Genomic DNA, 7,803 nt, shown 5'->3' on the forward strand with positions numbered 1-7,803 from the left:
TACACTGGTATCATCACTTTGTCCACGGCATTCTGTATTGAACAATGACCTCTCGGGGGAAAACTGGAGCCTATACAATATAGGAGAGGCAATGTAAGGACTTTTTTTAAAAAGCAATTTTTGAAAACTACAAGAAAGGAGTGTTCTTGTATACAGATTTTTCTTTAGTCAGACAAACCCACACATGAGTGTGACAAACCTCATACCCAATCGTATAACAATCTACTTCACATTGGACAGTGACCTTCCATTTATTGTTTAATTCCTACATAAGCCTGTGGCACGTCAGGTGTGTGTGTGGGTGTGTGGATCTTTCATCTGGTGGAAAAGTCTGGCTCCTTGTTAGCGTTGTACATAGCGCTACATTTTCTTTGCAGATTCTATTCTAGTGCATTTTTATAATTTTTCTTTCTTTCCAAGGTGTGTTTGGCTACATCATGAATCCAGTTTTACAGTGTGAACCTTTTCTGGATTTCATGCCTTATAGTATGGCCGCCATCTAGTGGTTAGGTCTGGAATAGTGGGGGGGTGGGGGAATGGAGACTGGGTAAATTACTATGTTACCTGGCAGGGTCCAACTGCTATTTAAACCGTTGAAAGAAACTGTCATCGTATTGTAACTTTGCCATACATCTCCATCAAACATGACAGAGCCATACAGCAAAGTTGCAATTTTTTGGGGGGAAAAGAAAACCCCCCAAAGCAGGTCTTTTTTTGGGGGGGGAGGGGCAACTATGCTGTCCTTGCTGTGGTGAGGAGGGAATTTTGCAAGTTTTACTGCCAGTGCTTTCCTTGTAGTTAAAACTGATCTGTATGTCTGCCCATCTAAATTAGATGGGCAAACATACAGGTCAAACTTTGACACCCCCTTACTCTATCGGCCCATTGGTGCGATATAACCCTGGAGCAGTCTCAACTGTTATACCAAAGGTTCGCCTGCATTTTAATCAGGTGGACCATTATGATGGCTGAAAGGGTACTCTAAATTGGGGGCCTATTTTTTATTTTTTTGGGTGTCATCTAGTACCATTTGGCTTCAAGATCTTAGACGTGCACCCTGGAAGCCCCTGTGTGGATGGTCCATCTTCTGATTCTTCTTTTTTTCTACTGGTGTGTCTGGAAGCAACCCCCAAAGCTCTATGGACACACAGAGAAATAGACGGATCCTTTAATAAAAAGGAAGGAAATGATAGTGAGAACAGAGGAAGGTGGAAATTAAAAACCACCATAGAAGTAACCGAAGTTTACTGGAGCCGTAAGTTGTCATGTTCAGGGCACAAGTGGCCCAAGCTGGAAGGATCTGATGACAAATTAGAAGTTGGCAAAGTAGAAGCCAGCCTACAAAAAAGCTTCAAGGGGAGAACCTAAAAACCTACTTTGGTAAAGTTGAAAAAAAACAAACACATTCTGGGTCCGCTCAAGACTACCTTGGTGACTGAATGGCAGGTGACCAACAGGAAGTCAAAACCAAAAGAACCCCACGGATCCTGAAAAAAGAGACACTGATGGTGATTATGCCTTTGACAAGCTTTCAACATCGACTGGTGATCAAGAGGAGGAGGACCCGGTGGGCATGCCAGCGTCCAAAGGACGTGAAAGATTCTTGCCTTCTGAGAAGTAAGCTCTTGAAATAGATAACAAGGTGCTTTGAGGACAACATGGTGGCGATTGTGAAAAAACAATAAGAGGTTTTCAATGCATCCGTGACAGAACTTGAAGCTTCTATGGGAGAGGAGTGTGAAAAAAGGAAGGGCAAGGTGAACACTAACCAAAGGCCATCCCAAGAACAGGGAATGCTCTATTATGAGGAAAATGCAGAAGACCATGATATCTTCCAGGGGCCAAAAGCTGCAATGTCAGGACCTCGAATCTGATTCACTGGAGGAGTTGTCACTAGATCTCCCTCAACGCCTGACAAGATTGGGAACCAGCATCCAGCAAAGCAGTAACAATTACAAGCATTCCTCCAAGGACCCTGAATAGATGCATGTCCTCAAGGTGATGATCTACCTTAACAAACAAAAAGGCACAGGGTCAAATGCATTATCCAAACTAGGGCAGGACATTTTGAGATGGACCATCCACAGATGGATAACCACAATAAGAGTACATGTTCCAGTAGTAATAATGTGGAAGCAGATAAACTAAGAAGGCATGCTACAGTCTAACAAGAGAGGGAGCTACATCTGCAGGTGCTCCAAAGGATCTTCAGGCAATGGGACATTCCAGTGGAAGACTTGTTCACAACACCTAAAAATGTAAAATGATGACTTCACATCAACCCACACCTCTGCTCCCAAGGAAATACCCTGGCAATAAGCTGGCCAGGGAAATTTGCTGATGCTTTGCCACCCATTCCCCTCCTATCTCTATTGAACGCGTATGCCACTGACCCTTGTTCTGCAATGGTCAAGACAAACTTGGTTTTCAAACCTGGTGGATATGGCTCAAGAAACCATAAAAACGTTACCAATATGCAATGATCGCCTTTGTGCAAAAGGGGATGGCACTCCACCCAGAACCAAGCAGCCTAAGTTAAGTGGCATGGCTCCTGAGGACAGTTTGGATGCTTAAATCTACTGAAGAGATCAATGGAAGATCTCTTCGGTAGAGGCTTGATGAATGAGCACAAGAAAATGTTACGCAGCCAAATGGACAAGATACGTCCGCTGGTGCAAAAATAACCAGCTGTGGTGGCCCATACAAGGGGACATTTAGGGTAAAGTTTCTTCACTGCTGCAGTAATTATACAGTTTCTGGAACAAGCAAAAAGGATGGCACTGCCCACGACAACCCCCACGCCGATATGGAACCTCAATCTGGCCCTAACATAGTTCATATAGGAACATTTTGAACCACTAAATAAGACCAAACTCCAGTTTTAATCCTAAAAACAACATTCTGAATCACAGTTACTTCATTGCTCAGGGTAAGAAAGATGCAGGCATTAACAATCCAGAACCCTACCTACAAATACACAAGGACAGAATAGTTATGAGCACAAAGCCACACTTTCTGCCAAAGAGAATATCACCCTTCCATGAAAATCAAGCTACTCATAACAGTATCCCCACCCAGTGCCCAAAGACTGAAGCAGAAAGGGCCCCACACACTGTTGACATGCGAAGGGCAGTGATATATTAGTTGGAGAAAACAAAAGACTTCAGGAAAGGAAGTAAATTCTTTGTATTGTTTGCAGACTAAATGAATTGCTCGCTGGTAATTAAGAGCATTATTGCAAGCTGGATAGTACACAGTCCAAATGGAGACAAGTCAGAAAGCACTCTCCACAAGAAAGAAGGGAGCAACTTGGCTTCCTAGCAAATGTCCTGCTAAGTGACATATGTATGCAAAAAGAACAATTGATGGACAGAATGCAAAACAATGTCATTCATTTACCCCAGTACAGAGATCTGGACCTAAATCCATCATTTGTTTTGCTCAGCATGACATTCCAGTTTGGACCCAGGCATATGCAAATCAGTCTTGACCTTGCACACAATGGGACAGTCCACCCGGAACTGCCAGGCCAGGTCCTCCCTGGACTGGAAACAAGCCTCCTAGGACCTGTTTCAGGCTTTCAGCCCTCATCAGCCAGGACAGCTTGACTCCAGTGGCATGGAGAGCAGTGCAATATGTATGGCAGCCACATGGTTATTGGTGCTTATGTTCACCAAACTCTACTGTGTTTATGTTTAAATAAATAAGGAGTCACAGGTGGGAGAGAATGTACAAAAAAATCTTTTATTCCTGCTCGAGATCATTTAAACCTAACTTGCAAGGGTGAACAAGGATATTGCTAGAAAAATAATACACATAAGAAACCCAGAACGGTTCATGCTGCAAAAGGGCATGCGTACCTACAGGAGAAATTATGCAGCTTGAAGAATTTTCTATATTCACATACAACCAACCCAACCCCCAAGAATTGAGGTGCAAGGTGAACATGCAAACAAAAAGAGCAAAAGGACAAGAAGGGGGACGTTTAACAAGTAAAAAGCCACAACAGCAAGTCAAGTTGCCAAGAAAAGGAAAATAGAATCTAAAAGGACCACTACGCACAGGAGATTTTAGACTGCAATGGCATGCACTAAATGGTACAATATGACACCCACTCCAAAAAAAAAGAAGAGACCTAACCACGAGATTGTGGTGGTACTGCACAGCATGTGATTCCAAATAATTCTTCAACTGTAAAACTGCTCCGACAGGTAAGTAACTATTTTGTTTTCTATCATGAGGCCACGAATGCTGTACCCATTGCAATATACTGTTTTGCAAGGTGTAATTTGAGCTGTACCTACTTCCTTTTTGCTTTATTAACATCAACAATGTTATCACAATTGAAGAATGTTGGGATTATCTGTCTAACCTTTGACCAGTATTCTGCTAACTTGGACCAGTTCCATACCAATTGGAAGCATGTAGTGTGTTGGTGAACTCTTCCTTCCAGCAGTGCAAGCAACTGTTCCTTTCAATTACACACAATGATCAGATAGCACAGTGCATTTTGTTGGACAAGATAAGAATGAACATCATAGATGGCCACATCTGCGAAAAGGAGAATGAATTGTAATCCGAAGTTTGAACATTATTGGTATGCTGTGGCTGGAACCTTTAGACGGTGTTTGGAGTAGAGACACCAATTGGTACCTGGAGTGTGATCTGTTTTTCATGAGCATAGCCTCTAAATTGGATGCAGGCAAAGAGGAGGAGGGAAAAAGAACCAGGTAAAGGGGCTTTCCCCAGTTTCCCTGGGATAATTGGTGTTTTTTCATGGTGGCCTCTCACTCTAATTGCTTTGGATTTAATTGAAAACACTGTCGCTGAAGTCTCACAGAATAAACCACACAGGGAGCAGCAACCAAAGTTCTCAAAAGGTCTCTACCTTACTTCCAGCTTCTTCCTCAATTATCCCCTAGTGAGGCTTATCACACTCAGTCTGTTATCCGAAATTATGCAAGATTTGAATATGAATCCAAAAGAGCTTTGCCCCAACCCTTCTTCACTCGCTTTGGCTTGAGACCTCGCTCATTCTGCAGGACTTCGCTGTGGTGTCCAAAGTACCCCCACCCACTCTACCTCAGCAACGCCCATCATAAGAAGGCGGCCTCCAAAGGCCGCCTCTTCCTCCGCCCACAGAGCAAAATAGAGCGAAAACCAGCAGACCAGCCTCTTCTGCCAGGAAGCAGACCATTTCAGTTCTTTCGAGAAGATAGAGAGGTGAGGTTGGGGAAGAGGAGAAAGTGGGTTTGGACCCACGAACACCCTAGATTGGCAGCAGCAACTCAGGTGATTGTGAAGCCCCTCATTGTCCGGACATTACTGAGCTTAGAGGGAAACAGAACCTCCGGTCCGAGCACCCAGACAGAAGGAGAAATGTGTGGAGCCAGCCCAGGTTGGTGAGCAGAGGTTGGTGTGATGTTAGTGGTTAGGTGGCTCAAAGAGAGCTTAGGCTGCAAGTTACTTGCCGGTTGCTCTTTTGACTGCCATATTTCATTTGAGTGTACCTCTGATAGAGCGCGCAGGTCACCCGACCAACAATTTTACCATATACGTATCGGGCCCATAAATTTCAATAATACACTATTCATTAATCGGGCGACCATACACTCTACTACCAGTAACCCTTGTTCCTTCCTATTTTATTTCCAGTGTACCCGACTTACCATTCCACCGTTACGGATACCTAAGATCACAAGGGATCAGGGAGCTAGCTGTAAAAGAAAGGCAGACACCAAAATACTTATACTTTATATATTCTATTTATACTTTTATAATAACCACAAACTCAAGAAGTTTGAAAACCTTTATCTAAAATTCTTCATTCTTGGAAAGCATAAGGTTCACAATGAACAAACAGTCGATAACCAAAATCATAAAGAGCACATATCCGTAAAGGAAATAAATGAAACCAACCATTTGTGAGTCTAAAGGAAGGTAAGAACAAGGAACATGCTAGGCAGCAGTTTCAGATTTTGGACTTAGTATGGAGAGACTAAAAGACGGGGAGAATAAAGAGAATACTAGAATTTCACAGTGAAATATTTCTCCATAAAGAGGAACTATAGGTAAAATGCAAATAGACCATACTAATAAACCGGTGCAATTACTTGAATCGACTAAATAATGGGTAAAACACGGAACATCTATTGTATCATGAAACGGAAAAGGAATGAACTTAAAGGGTGGGTAAGGAAATGGAACATGCTAGAATAACGAGAATTTTATATCTGACTTTTCATTCAGAGATGCGAAAAGCATGGAAATAAATTTTGCAAGAATATGACTTTATTAAAGCAAAAGAAGGAAAATATAGAAGGTGCAGAGTAGACTTTTCAGCACTATATTTACCTAAACCTAAAGTGGTGTGAAGACCAACCCTGGCCACGGGTCAGTTAAGGATGGGAGGAACCCCAAGGAAGGACAGTCGCCAGAAGGACAGCAAGGACGAAAAGGACACCCCAGGACAGGACAGGAAACCCAAATTAGGATCAGGACAGGACCACCAAGGCACGACCAGCACCCGCAGTTCGGAAGCAACGCCTGCGCTCCACCCTCTCTGGAGCTATCAGACAGAACCCCGATTGGGTTATCGAACTCCCCAGCAAAGTGCTCCGCCAGCACTTAAGGTTTAAAACCTCTTGTCTATGAAAAATTCGGACAGAGTGCTCCGCAGCCCTCTGTATCAGTCACCTATTGAGTGTGTTGGGTCAGTGACAGGTCAGCTATTCGGACAAGTCGGACAATTTCTCTGGCTAAACCTAGGCTAGTTATACTGTTTTCAGGTCAGTGTACCTCCCCCCAAATGTTGCAAATGTAAGAATCCCCAGTTTCGATTGGTCCCCAAGTAGGATAGGTCAACACACCAATCATATTTCATTTCTAGAAGCCTGCATTTACATGATCTGGGACCGCCTATTGAATTTGGGGTTCCCATGACCTAACATTCTTATTACAATAGTACATCTATGAATTATGATACATTGAAAGCAATTCAGCTTCTTCTGCTAGGCGAAGGTGCATCTTCCCAGGCACATCTTGGCTGGGACTTCGGGTTGGCAAGTTTTCAATGTCACCGGCAGAAGACTCATGCCTGGTAAGGTGTCCATTGCTGTGACTGAGGGCTGCTGGGTCGCGTAATCGCGCCGCCAGCAGCCGACTTTTTAATCCTCCCGTTTTGCCTATTTTCTTTTGTTTTAATTTGCATTTTGCAGTGTACCTTCTTTTAAAATCGCCGCGCTGTGCCTGGCCCCTCATTCCCACACTCTAATCTGGAAAGATCACCGCTACTTTGGCGGGTCCGGTTCTGGGGTGGTGGTGTCCATCCTGGGTAGGTTTGTGAAGCGCGCCGCCGCCATTTTGGTGCAGGTACTCAGGAGATTTTTTTCTCCGAGGTTCAGCCGGACTATTTAAGGCGGAACCTTGTTTGGGGCAGCCTGGTAAGGTGTCCATTGCTGAGGCTGTGACTGAGCGCTGCTGGGTCGCGTAATCGCGCCGCCAGCAGCCGACTTTTTAATCCTCCCGTTTTGCCTATTTTCTTTTGTTTTAATTTGCATTTTGCAGTGTACCTTCTTTTAAAATCGCCGCGCTGTGCCTGGCCCCTCATTCCCACACTCTAATCTGGAAAGATCACCGCTACTTTGGCGGGTCCGGTTCTGGGGTGGTGGTGTCCATCCTGGGTAGGTTTGTGAAGCGCGCCGCCGCCATTTTGGTGCAGGTACTCAGGAGATTTTTTTTTTCTCCGAGGTTCAGCCGGACTATTTAAAGCTCCACCTTTTTCAACGCGTAGCGGTGACGCGC

Source organism: Lissotriton helveticus, chromosome 3_1, assembly GCF_964261635.1.
Source record: "Lissotriton helveticus chromosome 3_1, aLisHel1.1, whole genome shotgun sequence".
NCBI lineage: Eukaryota > Metazoa > Chordata > Amphibia > Caudata > Salamandridae > Lissotriton > Lissotriton helveticus.